This window comes from Arachis hypogaea, chromosome 11 (genome assembly GCF_003086295.3).
Source record: "Arachis hypogaea cultivar Tifrunner chromosome 11, arahy.Tifrunner.gnm2.J5K5, whole genome shotgun sequence".
In the NCBI taxonomy this organism is placed as follows: Eukaryota; Viridiplantae; Streptophyta; class Magnoliopsida; order Fabales; family Fabaceae; genus Arachis; species Arachis hypogaea.
This window is the reverse complement of record NC_092046.1, coordinates 44,637,010-44,650,736: the sequence shown is the minus strand read 5'-3', so window position 1 is coordinate 44,650,736 and position 13,727 is coordinate 44,637,010. Positions and strand designations below refer to the sequence as shown.

The following is a 13,727-nucleotide window of genomic DNA, read 5'->3' as shown; positions in this document are numbered from 1 at the left end:
ATTTTTCCATTCAATTCAACTTATTCCGCTTCTAAGATATTCATTCGCACTTCAACATGAATGTGATGAACGTGACAATCATCATCATTCCCCCACGAACGCGTGCCTGACAACCACTTCCGTTCCACCTTAGATTGGATGATTATCTCTTGGATCTCTTAATCAGAATCTTCGTGGTGTAAGCTAGATTGATGGCGGCATTCATGAGAATCCGGAAAGTTTAAACCTTGTCTGTGGTATTCCGAGTAGGATTCTGGGATTGAATGACTGTGACGAACTTCAAACTCGCGAGTGCTGGGCGTAGTGACAGACGCAAAAGGAGGGTGAATCCTATTCCAGTATGATCGAGAACCTCAGATGATTAGCCGTGCTGTGACAGAGCATTTGGACCATTTTCACAAGAGGATAGGATGCAGCCATTGACCACGGTGATGCCTCCAGATGATTAGCCATGCAGTGATAGCGCATCGGACCATTTTCCAGAGAGGATGAAAAGTAGCCATTGATAATGGTGATGTCCTTACATAAAGCCAGCCATAGAAAGGAGTAGGACTGATTGGATGAAGACAACAAAAAGCAGAAGTTTAGAGGGACGAAAGCATCTCTATACGCTTATCTGAAATTCTCACCAATGATATACATAAGTATTTCTATCTTTATTCTCTGTTTATTTATTATTTATTTTCGAAAACTCCATAATCAATTATTATCCGCCTGACTGAGATTTACAAGATGGCCATAGCTTGCTTCAAGCCGACAATCTCCGTGGGATCGACCCTTACTCACGTAAGGTTTATTACTTGGACGACCCAGTGCACTTGCTGGTTAGTTGTATCGAAGTTGTGAATGAAAAATGATTTATTAAGACGTGCGTACAGAGTTTTTGGCGCCATTGCCTGAGATCACAATTTCGTGCACCAAGTTTTTGGCGCCGTTGTCGGGGATTGTTTGATTTTGGACAACTGACGGTTCATCATATTGCTCAGATTGGGTAACTTTCTTCTTATTTTATTTTCAAAAAGTTTTCAAAAAAAAAAAATAAATATTTTCATAAAAAATTTCAAAAATCTTTCAAAAAATTCCTCATCTGTTTTCGAAAATTATTCTAAATTTTTAAGAATGAATTCTAGAGTTTCATGAAAAATGTTGGAGCCTGGCTGGCTGTAAAGCCATGTCTAATTCTTTTGGATAGGGGCTTCCAACCATCAGCATAGAGGCAAGTTAATTTGATAAGTAATGAGCAGTATGTGCTGATGTTACATGCTAAAGCTTGGCTGGCTATTAAGCCATGCCTAACCCTCAGATTGGAGCTTTAGACTAAGAGTACAAAGATTCCTGAAATTCATATTAAAAATTTTGGAATCCTTATTTTTATTTCACAAATAATTTTCGAAAGATACAAAAAAAAATTATAAAATCATAAAAATAAAAAATATTTCGTGTTTCTTGTTTGAGTCTTGAGTCAATTTTTAAGTTTGGTGTCAATTGCATACTCATCTTGCATTTTTCGAAAATTGCATTCATGCATTGCGTTCTTCATGATCTTCAAGTTGTTCTTGGTAAGTCTTCTTGTTTGATCTTGATGTTTTCTTGTTTTGTGTTGTATGGTATTTTTCATATGCATTCTTGAATTCTTAGTGCCTAAGCATTAAAGATTTCTAAGTTTGGTGTCATGCATGTTTCCTTTGCATATAAAAATTTTTAAAAATATGTTCTTGATGTTCATCATGATCTTCATAGTGTTCTTGGTGTTCATCTTGACATTCATAGCATTCTTGCATGCATTCATTGTTTTGATCCAAAATCTTCATGCATTGCATCATTTTCATGTTTTTCTCTCTCATCATAAAAATTCAAAAATAAAAAGATATCTTCCCCTTTTTTCTCTCTTAAAATTTCAAAAATTTGGATTAACTTTTTCAAAACTTTCTAAAATTTAGTTCTTTCTTATGAGTCAAATCAAATTTTCAATTTAAAAATCTTATCTTTTTCAAAATCTTTTTCAAAAATCAAATCTTTTTCATTTTTCTTATTTATTTTTGAAAATTATAAAAATATTTTTCAAAAATTTTTTTCTTAATTTTATATCATAATTTTCGAAAATATCATCAACAATTAATGTTTTGATTCAAAAATTTCAAGTTTGTTACTTACTTGTTAAGAAAGATTCAAACCTTAAGTTCTAGAATCATATCTTGTAATTTCTTGTGAATCAAGTCATTAATTGTGATTCTAAAAATCAAATCTTTTTCAAAAACTAATTTCAATCATATCTTTTCAAAAATATCTTCTTATCTTATCTTTTTCAAAAATTTGATTTTAAAATATCTTTTCTAACTTCTTATCTTCTTATCTTTTTAAAAATTGATTTTCAAAATTTGTTGCAACTAACTAACTAACTTTTTGTTTGTTTCTTATCTTTTTCAAAACTACCTAACTAACTCTCTCTCTCTAATTTTCGAAAATATCTCCCTCTTTTTCAAAAATTCTTTTTAATTAACTAATTATTTTAATTTTTTATTTTAATTTTCAAAAATTACTAACCTTTTTCGAAAATTCTCTCTCTCTCTCATCTCCTTCTATTTATTTATTTATTTACTAACATCTCTTCCTCACTCACCAAAAATCCGAACTCTCTCTCTCTCTCTCTGAGTTCAGATTTTCTCTTCTTCTTTTCTTCTACTCACATAAGGGAACCTCTATACTTGGGTAAAAAGGATCCCTATTATTATTATTTTTCTGTTCCCTCTTTTTCATATGAGTAGGAGCAAGGACAAGAATATTCTTGTTGAAGCAGATCTAGAACCTGAAAGGACTCTGAAGAGGAAACTAAGAGAAGCTAAATTACAACAATCCAGTAAGCACCTGTCAGAAATTTTCAAACAGGAAGAGGAAATGGCAGCCGAAAATAATAATAATAATGCAAGGAGAATGCTTGGTGACTTCACTGCACCTAATTCCAATTTACATGGAAGAAGCATCTCCATCCCTACCATTGGAGCAAACAATTTTGAGCTGAAACCTCAATTAGTTTCTTTGATGCAGCAGAACTGCAAGTTCCATGGACTTCCATCTGAAGATCCTTTTCAGTTCTTAACTGAATTCTTGCAGATCTGTGATACTGTTAAGACTAATGGAGTAGATCCTGAAGTCTACAGGCTCATGCTTTTCCCTTTTGCTGTAAGAGATAGAGCTAGAGTGTGGTTGGACTCTCAACCCAAAGATAGCCTGAACTCTTGGGATAAGCTGGTCAAGGCTTTCTTAGCCAAGTTCTTTCCTCCTCAAAAGCTGAGTAAGCTTAGAGTGGATGTTCAAACCTTCAGACAGAAAGAAGGTGAGTCCCTCTATGAAGCTTGGGAGAGATACAAGCAACTGACAAAAAAGTGTCCTTCTGACATGCTTTCAGAATGGACCATCCTGGATATATTCTATGATGGTCTGTCTGAATTATCTAAGATGTCATTGGACACTTCTGCAGGTGGATCCATTCACCTAAAGAAAACACCTGCAGAAGCTCAAGAACTCATTGACATGGTTGCTAATAACCAGTTCATGTACACTTCTGAGAGGAATCCTGTGAGTAATGGGACGCCTCAGAAGAAGGGAGTTCTTGAAATTGATACTCTGAATGCCATATTGGCTCAGAATAAGATATTGACTCAGCAAGTCAATATGATTTCTCAGAGTCCGAATGGAATGCAAGCTGCATCCAACAGTACTCAAGAGGCGCCTTCTGGAGAAGAAGCTTATGATCCTGAGAACCCTGCAATAGCAGAGGTAAATTACATGGGTGAACCCTATGGAAACACCTATAACCCCTCATGGAGAAATCACCCAAATCTCTCATGGAAGGATCATCAAAAGCCTCAACAAGGCTTTAATAATGGTGGAAGAAACAGGTTTAGCAATAGCAAGCCTTTTCCATCATCCACTCAGTAATAGACAGAGAACTCTGAACAAAATACTTCTAATTTAGCAAACTTAGTCTCTGATCTATCTAAGGCCACTGTGAGTTTCATGAATGAAACAAGGTCCTTCATTAGAAATTTGGAAGCACAAGTGGGCCAGGTGAGTAAAAGAATCACTGAAACCCCTCCTAGTACTCTTCCAAGCAATATAGAAGAGAATCCAAAAGGAGAATACAAGGCCATTGAATTGATTACCATGGCCGAACCTGGGAGGAAGGTTGAAAACGTAAACCCCAGTGAGGAAGACCTCCTGGGATGTCCAGTGATCAATAAGGAGTTTCCCTCTGAGGAACCAAAGGAATCTGAGACTCATTTAGAGACCATAGAGATTCCATTGAACCTCCTTACACCCTTCATGAGCTCTGATGAGTATTCTTCTTCTGAAGAGAATGAGGATGTTACTGAAGAGCAAGTTGCCAAGTACCTTGGTGCAATCATGAAGCTGAATGCCAAATTATTTGGTATTGAGACTTGGGAAGATGAACCTCCCTTGTTCACCAATGAACTGAGTGATCTGGATCAACTGACATTGCCTCAGAAGAAACAGGATCCTGGAAAGTTTCTAATACCTTGTACCATAGGCACCATGATCTTTGAAAAGGCTCTGTGTGACCTTGGTTCAGGGATAAACCTCATGCCCCTCTCTGTAATAGAGAAACTGGGAATCTTTGGGGTGCAAGCTGCTAAAATCTCATTAGAGATGGCAGACAATTCAAGAAAACAGGCTTATGGACAAGTAGAGGACGTGTTAGTAAAGGTTGAAGGCCTTTACATCCCTGCTGATTTCATAATCTTGGATACTGGGAAGGATGAGGATGAATCCATCATTCTTGGAAGACCCTTCCTAGCCACAGCAAGAGCTATGATTGATGTTAACAGAGGTGAACTAGTCTTTCAATTGAATGAGGACTCCCTTGAGTTTAAAACTCAAGGACATCCTTCTGTAAATATGGAAAAGAGGCACAGTAAGCTTCTCTCAAAACAGAGTCAACCAGAGCCCCCACAGTCAAACTTTAAGTTTAGTGTTGGGAAGCCACAACCAAACTCTAAGTTTGGTGTTGAACTCCCATATCCAAACTCTAAGTTTAGTGTTGGAGAGTCTCAACAATGCTCTGAATATCTGTGAGACTCCATGAGAGCCCACTGTCAAGCTATTGACATTAAAGAAGTGCTTGTTGGGAGGCAACCCAATTTTTATTTATCTAATTTTATTTTTATTGTTATTTCATGTTTTATTAGGTTCATGATCATGTGGAGTCACAAAATAAATATAAAAATTGAAAACAGAATCAAAAATAGTAGAAGAAAAATTACACCCTGGAGGAGGATCTCACTGGTGTTCAAACGCCAGTAAGGAGCATCTGTCTGGCGTTCAACGCCAGAACAGAGCATATTTCTGGCGTTGAACGCCAGAAACAAGCAGCATCCTGGCGTTCAGACGCCAGAAATGCACAGTGAAGAAGAGCTGGCGCTGAACACCAGAAACAAGCATCTGGCTGGCGTTCAACGCCAGAAATATGTTGCATCTGGGCGCTGAATGCCCAAAACAAGCATCAATTCGGCGTTTAAACGCCAGAATTGCATGCAAAGGCATTTTACATGCCTAATTGGTGCAGGGATGCAATTCCTTGACACCTCAGGATCTGTGGATCCCACAGGATCATCTCAGTATCTGTGGACCCCACAGGATCCCCACCTACCACCACTCACTCTCTTCCCTTTTCTCAATGTTCATCCTCTCTTCCCAATAAACACTCTTCCCCAAAACTCTTCACCAATCACCTCAACCTCTCTTCCCTATCACTACTTCACCACTCACATCCATCCACTCTTCCCCATAAACCTACCTCATAAACTCTATCTACCTTCAAAATTCAAAATCAATTTCCCACCCAAACCCACCCTATATGGCCGAAATTAACCCCCCTCCCTTCCCTATATAAAGCCCTCCATTCTTCTTCATTTTCACACAACACAACCCTCTCTTCCCCTTCTTGGCCGAATACACCTCTCCCTCCTCTACTCCATATTTTCTTCTTCTTCTTCATCTATTCTTTCTTCTCTTGCTCGAGGGCGAGCAATATTCTAAGTTTGGTGTGGTAAAATCATAAGCTTTTTGTTTTTCCATTACCATTGATGGCACCCAAGACTGGAGAATCCTCTAGAAAAGGAAAAGGGAAGACAAAAGCTTCCACCTCCAAGTCATGGGAGATGGAAAGGTTCATCTCCAAAGCCCATCAAGACCACTTCTATGATGTTGTGGCCAAGAAGAAGGTGATCCCCGAGGTCCCTTTCAAACTCAAAAGAAATGAGTATCCGGAGATCCGACATGAAATTCAAAGAAGAGGTTGGGAAGTTCTAACAAATCCCATCCAACAAGTCGGCATCCTAATGGTTCAAGAGTTCTATGCCAATGCATGGATCACCAAGAACCATGATCAAAGTAAGAACCCGAACCCAAAGAATTATCTCACCATGGTTCGAGGGAATTACTTAGATTTTAGTCCGGAAAATGTAAGGTTGGCGTTCAACTTACCAATGATGGAAGAGAACACACGCCCCTACACAAGGAGATACAACTTTGATCAAAGGTTGGACTAAGTCCTCATGGACATATGTGTGGAAGGAGCTCAATGGAAGATTGACTCAAAAGGTAAACCGGTTCAACTGAGAAGACTGGACCTTAAGCCTGTAGCTAGAGGATGGTTGGAGTTCATTCAACGCTCAATCATTCCCACTAGCAACCGGTCTGAAGTTACTATAGACCGGGCCATCATGATCCATAGCATCATGATTGGAGAATAGGTGGAGGTTCATGAGATTATACCTCAAGAACTCTACAAGGTGGCTGACAAGTCCTCCACTATGGCAAGGTTAGCTTTTCCTCACCTCATTTGCCATCTATGCAATTCGGCTGGGATTGACATAGAAGGAGACATTCCCATTGAGGAAGAGAAGCCCATCACTAAGAAAAGGATGGAGCAAACAAGAGAGCCCATTCATGGAGCTCAAGAGACGCATGAAGCTCATCACCATGAGATCCCGGAGATGCCTCAAATGCATTTTCCTCCACAAAATTATTGGGAGCAAATCAACACCTCCCTAGGAGAATTAAGTTCCAACATGGGACAACTAAGGGTGGAACATCAAGAGCACTCCATCATCCTTCATGAGATTAGAGAAGATCAAAAAGCAATGAGGGAGGAGCAACAAAGACAAGGAAGAGACATAGAAGAGCTCAAGGACATCATTGGTTCCTCAAGGAGAAAACGCCACCATCACTAAGGTGGACTCATTCCTTGTTCTTTCATTCTCTGTTTTTCGTTTTCTATATTAAGTGCTTATCTAAGTTTGTGTCTTATTACATGATCATTAGTATTTAGTAACTTTGTCTTAAGGTTATAAATGTCCTATGAATCCATCACCTCTCTTAAATGAAAAATGCTTTAATTCAAAAGAACAAGAAGTACGTGAGTTTCGAATTTATCTTTGAACTTAGTTTAATTATATTGATGTGGTGACAATACTTTTTGTTTTCTGAATGAATGCTTGAACAGTGCATATGTCTTTTGAAGTTGTTGTTAAGAATGTTAAATATGTTGGCTCTTGAAAGAATGATGACAAGGAGACATGTTATTTGATAATCTGAAAAATCATAAAAATTATTCTTGAAGCAAGAAAAAGCAGCAAAGAACAAAGCTTGCAGAAAAAAAATAGGCAAAAAAAAAATAAAAAGAAAAAGCAAGCAGAAAAAGCCAAAAGCCCTTAAAACCAAGAGGCAAGAGCAAAAAGCCAATAACCCTTAAAACCAAAAGGCAAGGGTAATAAAAAGGATCCCAAGGCTTTGAGCATCAGTGGATAGGAGGGCCTAAAGGAATAAAATCCTGGCCTAAGCGGCTAAACCAAGCTGTCCCTAACCATGTGCTTGTGGCGTGAAGGTGTCAAGTGAAAACTTGAGACTGAGCGGTTAAAGTCAAGGTCCAAAGCAAAAGAAGAGTGTGCTTAAGAACCCTGGACACCTCTAATTGGGGACTTTAGCAAAGCTGAGTCACAATTTGAAAAGGTTCACCCAGTTATGTGTCTGTGGCATTTATATATCCGGTGGTAATACTGGAAGACAAAGTGCTTAGGGCCACGGCCAAGACTCATAAAGTAGCTGTGTTCAAGAATCAACATAATGAACTAGGAGAATCAATAACACTATCTGAACTCTGAGTTCCTATAGATGCCAATCATTCTGAACTTCAATGGATAAAGTGAGATGCCAAAACTATTCAAGAGGCAAAAAGCTACAAGTCCCGCTCATCTGATTAGAGCTATGTTTCATTGATAGTTTGGAATTTATAGTATATTCTCTTCTTTTTATCCTATTTTATTTTTAGTTGCTTGGGGACAAGCAACAATTTAAGTTTGGTGTTGTGATGAGCGGATAATTTATACGCTTTTTGGCATTGTTTTTAGTATGTTTTTAGTAGGATCTAGTTACTTTTAGGGATGTTTTTATTAGTTTTTATGTTAAATTCACATTTTTGGACTTTACTATGAGTTTGTGTGTTTTTCTGTGATTTCAGGTATTTTCTGGCTGAAATTGAGGGACTTGAGCAAAAATCAGATTCAGAGGTTGAAGAAGGACTGCTGATGTTGTTGGATTCTGACCTCTCTACACTCAAAGTGGATTTTATGGAGCTACAAAACTCAAAATGGTGTGCTTCCATTTGCGTTGGAAAGTAGACATCCAGGGCTTTCCAGCAATATATAATAGTCCATACTTTGGCCGAGTTTAGACGACGTAAAAGGGCATTGAACGCCAGTTCTACGCTGCTGTCTGGAGTTAAACGCCAGAAACACGTCACAATCCAGAGTTGAACGCCAGAAACACGTTACAACCTAGCATTCAACTCCAGAAAGAGCCTCTGCACGTGTAATATTCAATCTCAGCCCAAGCACACACCAAGTGGGCCCCGGAAGTGGATTTATGCATTAATTACTTACTTCTGTAAACCTTAGTAGCTAGTTTATTATAAATAGAACTTTTTACTATTGTATTAGATCATCCTGGATTGTATTTTTGATCCTGTGATCACGTTTTGGGGGCTGGTGATGACAAGTCATCCTAGCCTATTTTAACTAGTCTTTTTCTTTTATTTTCATTAGAATTATGCACTTTCTTGAGCTACAAGCAAGCTAATTGAGTAGATTTTCATGTTTCCCTTGATTGAACCAACCATATATGAATTCATGCCATTTCATGAGGTTTTATGCTATATTTGTTGCATATTAGGAAAGATTGAATACCTCATGATTTTGAGCATAGCTTTGATGAGTTTGGTTGATTAATGATAGGTGAAGAAAGCTTGGTGAAAGGTTGAAGCAAGAAGGAATGGCTAGGAGTGAAGAGAGGACAATGGAATAAGTGAAATTGAACCAGGAAGCAAGAAGCTGGACCTAAAGTTAGCATCAAACTTTTGCACAAACTTTTGGTTGAAAAGTTAGCCCCAACGTTAGCCCCCTAACTTTGAGGCTAACGTTGGCACATGAATTTCTCCCCTGGGTACCAACGTTTGCGCCAACGTTAGACCCCTAACTTGGAGGCTAACGTTGGCACATGAACATTCAAGGAAGAGGAGCAAAAGTTAGCCCCAACGTTAGCCCCCTAACTTGGAGGCTAACGTTGGAACTTGAGAGTTTCTCCCCTGGGCACCAACGTTTGCGCCAACGTTAGCCCCCTAACTTGGAGGCTAACGTTGGCACATGAATTATAAAGGGAGAAGGGCCAACGTTTGCGCCAACGTTAGCCCCCTAACTTGGAGGCTAACGTTGGCGCCACTAGCACACAAGGCATTGCCAACGTTAGGGTCAAAGTTAGACCCCTAACGTTGGCACCAACGTTCATACCAGTAAAATGTGTTTGCTGCTATGAAAAGTTGGAGCCAAAGTTAGGCCCCTAACTTTGGCTCAAACTTTTGGTCCAACTTTTGCCAACTTCAAAACCGGTTCAATTGGTTCACTTCGGTTCTTCTCCAAACTTCAAGAGCAATCAACCAAGGCCTCTTTCAACCCAATTCCACCAAGAGCAAAGGCCCAACTCAAGGCTTGAAGATCATTGGAAGAAAGTGTATAAATAGGATAGAATTCAAGTTATTTGGGGAGCTTTCCTTTTGGAATTTTCATAATAGTTTTCGGAGAGCTTTTGAACTTTAATTTCTTTGTTTTCATTGCTTTCAATTTCATTTACATTTGTCTTGGATCTTGGATTAGAGAATTGAAGAAATTCTGTTTCAATCTCAATCTTGGATCTCTCTGTTTCTTTACTGTTAATTGAATTTCATTTCCGGTTAATTGCTCTTCATCTATTCTCTTTGCAATTTACAATTTCCTTGCAATTATTCTTGTTGGATCTCGGAAGGCATTGAGATCTAGACTTGGTTTTCTAGTCTCTGGGTCCTGAGATCTGAATTTCCCATTTCACTTCTCTGTTTACTGCTTTCTATGTTCATTTACTTTTCTGCTTCACATCCGGTTCAATCCCAATTCCCTTTCCCTTTTCTGTTTGATGCAATTTAGTTTTTCCTTGTTTAATTTCTGCAAATCCACATCCCAATCCCTTTACATTTCAAGCAATTTACATTCCTTGCACTTTAAGATTCTGCAATTTACATTTCTTGCACTTTAAGTTTCTGCCATTTAATTTCCTGTTCTTTAAGTTTCAGCAATTTATTTCTTGTTCTCTTTACTTCAATGCAATTTAATTCTGCAAGTCACAAAACCATCAACCAAATCTTGATTCGCTTGACTAAATCAACCACTAAACTAAAATTGCTCAATCCTTCAATCCCTGTGGGATCGACCTCACTCCCGTGAGTTATTATTACTTGATGCGACCCAGTGCACTTGCCGGTTAGATTTGGGTGTTTTGGGAGAGATTTATTTTTCCTCCAAAATATCTCATCAAGTTTTTGGCGCCGTTGCCGGGGATTGATTAGATTGACAATGATTAAGTGAAGTGGCAATTTAGATCAAGCACTTTTTCTTTAATTTTTGACTGACACACTAACTGTTTGAATTTTTGCCTGAGCTAATTGAAACCTCACTTTAGCAATAGAGTGAAGTTTCCTTGGTTTATCTTGCTGAATATGATTCTCATAGCTTGATAAATAAATGAGAGAAGTAATTTTCGTTCATTAATCTCTCAAGTTTACCAACTGTTCGACACATGGTGTCAACTAATCCTCTGACTACATTCTGGCATGAGAATATCCAATTTTCATTTGGATTGTTTGTGATTGTGCAGGTCATGGAGGAAAGGAATCCTACAGCAAGAGGAGAAAAACTGAGGCATTATGATTTCCAGCCTCCATAATCAAAGAGCAAGATGTCAAGCTAGTGACAATAAAAGAGCGCTTGTTGGGAGGCAACCCAACCGGAGGTAACTATCTTTTCATATCTATTTCAATAAAAGGGTTAATTAGTTTTATCTATATTGCAAGAAGCTAAGTTTGGTGTACACACCAAAACAATATAAAGGAGAATGAAGGATTCTAAGTTTGGTGTTTCACCAAAATCCCATTATAAAACACATTCTCACTCTCTGCATAATGATGGCTTCAAGCATGATGGATGAACTAGTTAACTATTCTGCTATTTCCTAGTTTTCAGTTTTATTGCTTTTGAAAAAGAAGAAGAAAAGAAAAAGAGTTATTACACATGGTTAATTTGATGCATGAAACCCATTGGCAAGGTACTAAGTTTGGTGTTCCCACACCAAAGTAAGTTCAAAAAGCCCGCAAATAAATCATGAAAAATTAACCATTGTTTCCAAGTGCTTGGGGAACAAGCAACTTTCAATATCATTGCAGAATGTCATACAAGCTGTTGGAGATTTGAACATCATCAAAAAGGAGAAAGATGAGCATGAAGGTCAGCAACAATGATGATGAGAAGAAGGAAAGCAAGTAAACTTCAACAGGTTGTATTGTTAAGTCATTGTTTTGCATCAAATATTGCTGTAATTGAAAGTTGGATTGTATCCTTATCTGCCCTGCTTGTCTGCATAGCATAGTCTTTCTTTATAATTCAATAAGCAAGAGGCTTGATCATTCACAACATTCTCATCTTCAAAACTTGTTTGCACTCAATTTTCAAGAAATGCATCACATGCAAGTTCTTTGAAAAGAAGGATTGAGGAATTAAACAATTTTGAGGCAAGCAAAAGATTAGGAGAAGTGGTGGTTCTAGTTGTATGATCATGTATTGAGGTTGCATGCTTGTGAAAACTTGCATGGGAGCTCATAGGCGGGACATGAAGTTCAAAGAAGTATTGTGGAGATTCTCAAAAATCTATTGATCCAAGAAGCAGCAAACAAAACAAAAAGAAAGAAAAGAAAATGCAAAAACAAAAAGAACATGGCCCAAGGCTCTGAGCATCAATTACTAGGCAGAAAAGAAAGAAGAAACAATGACTCAAAGAATTGGTAGCCTAGTAAAATGCTTGTGGTTGAGTTGTGTCAAAGAAAGAGGCTTGAGCAAGTAAATCCTTAGGGGTGCTTTAACACCTAATACCTTAAAACCAACTGGTTTAGGAGTATTGATTGAAAGCTTATCTAAAGAGCCGCTTTGAGACATGATACTTAGAGTCGAGGCCAAAGCACAGAAACTATAAGCTGCTTCAAGGAGATTACATATAAAGAGACCTCCATGATACCATTTGGATGAAAATCCTAAGACCTATGACTCCCAATATGTAAGGACTAGTGAGCACTGAAGCCCTTGCATGAGCATATGATTTAGAGTTCACCCCACTGATACTTGATCACTTCACTCACGGCACTTTACAATTGTTCCTCAATCCATCTTAATTGAAAGAACCTTGGAGCATAAATCTTTTCTTGCTTGGGGACAAGCAAGCTTTAAGTTTGGTGTTGTGATGACAAGTCATCCTAGCCTATTTTAACTAGTCTTTTTCTTTTGTTTTCATTAGAATTATGCACTTTCTTGAGCTACAAGCAAGCTAATTGAGTAGATTTTCATGTTTCCCTTGATTGAACCAACCATATATGAATTCATGCCATTTCATGAGGTTTTATGCTATATTTGTTGCATATTATGAAAGATTGAATACCTCATGATTTTGAGCATAGCTTTGATGAGTTTGGTTGATTAATGATAGGTGAAGAAAGCTTGGAGAAAGGTTGAAGCAAGAAGGAATGGCTAGGAGTGAAGAGAGGACAATGGAATAAGTGAAATTGAACCAGGAAGCAAGAAGCTGGACCTAAAGTTAGCATCAAACTTTTGCACAAACTTTTGGTTGAAAAGTTAGCCCCAACGTTAGCCCCCTAACTTTGAGGCTAACGTTGGCACATGAATTTCTCCCCTGGGTACCAACGTTTGCGCCAACGTTAGACCCCTAACTTGGAGGCTAACGTTGGCACATGAACATTCAAGGAAGAGGAGCAAAAGTTAGCCCCAACGTTAGCCCCCTAACTTGGAGGCTAACGTTGGAACTTGAGAGTTTCTCCCCTGGGCACCAACGTTTGCGCCAACGTTAGCCCCCTAACTTGGAGGCTAACGTTGGCACATGAATTACAAAGGGAGAAGGGCCAACGTTTGCGCCAACGTTAGCCCCCTAACTTGGAGGCTAACGTTGGCGCCACTAGCACACAAGGCATTGCCAACGTTAGGGTCAAAGTTAGACCCCTAACGTTGGCACCAACGTTCATACCAGTAAAATGTGTTTGCTGCTATGAAAAGTTGGAGCCAAAG

At 38.4% G+C, this 13,727-nt stretch overlaps 1 non-coding gene across 1 annotated transcript; it reads right to left on the bottom strand.

Annotated features, from left to right (window-relative positions):
• Nucleotides 1-3,294: 3,294 nt before the first annotated feature.
• On the bottom strand, nt 3,295-3,402 carry LOC112725418 (small nucleolar RNA R71). Its single transcript, XR_003164529.1, has one exon. It is a non-coding gene; the product is annotated as a small nucleolar RNA R71 (small nucleolar RNA).
• Nucleotides 3,403-13,727: the final 10,325 nt, after the last annotated feature.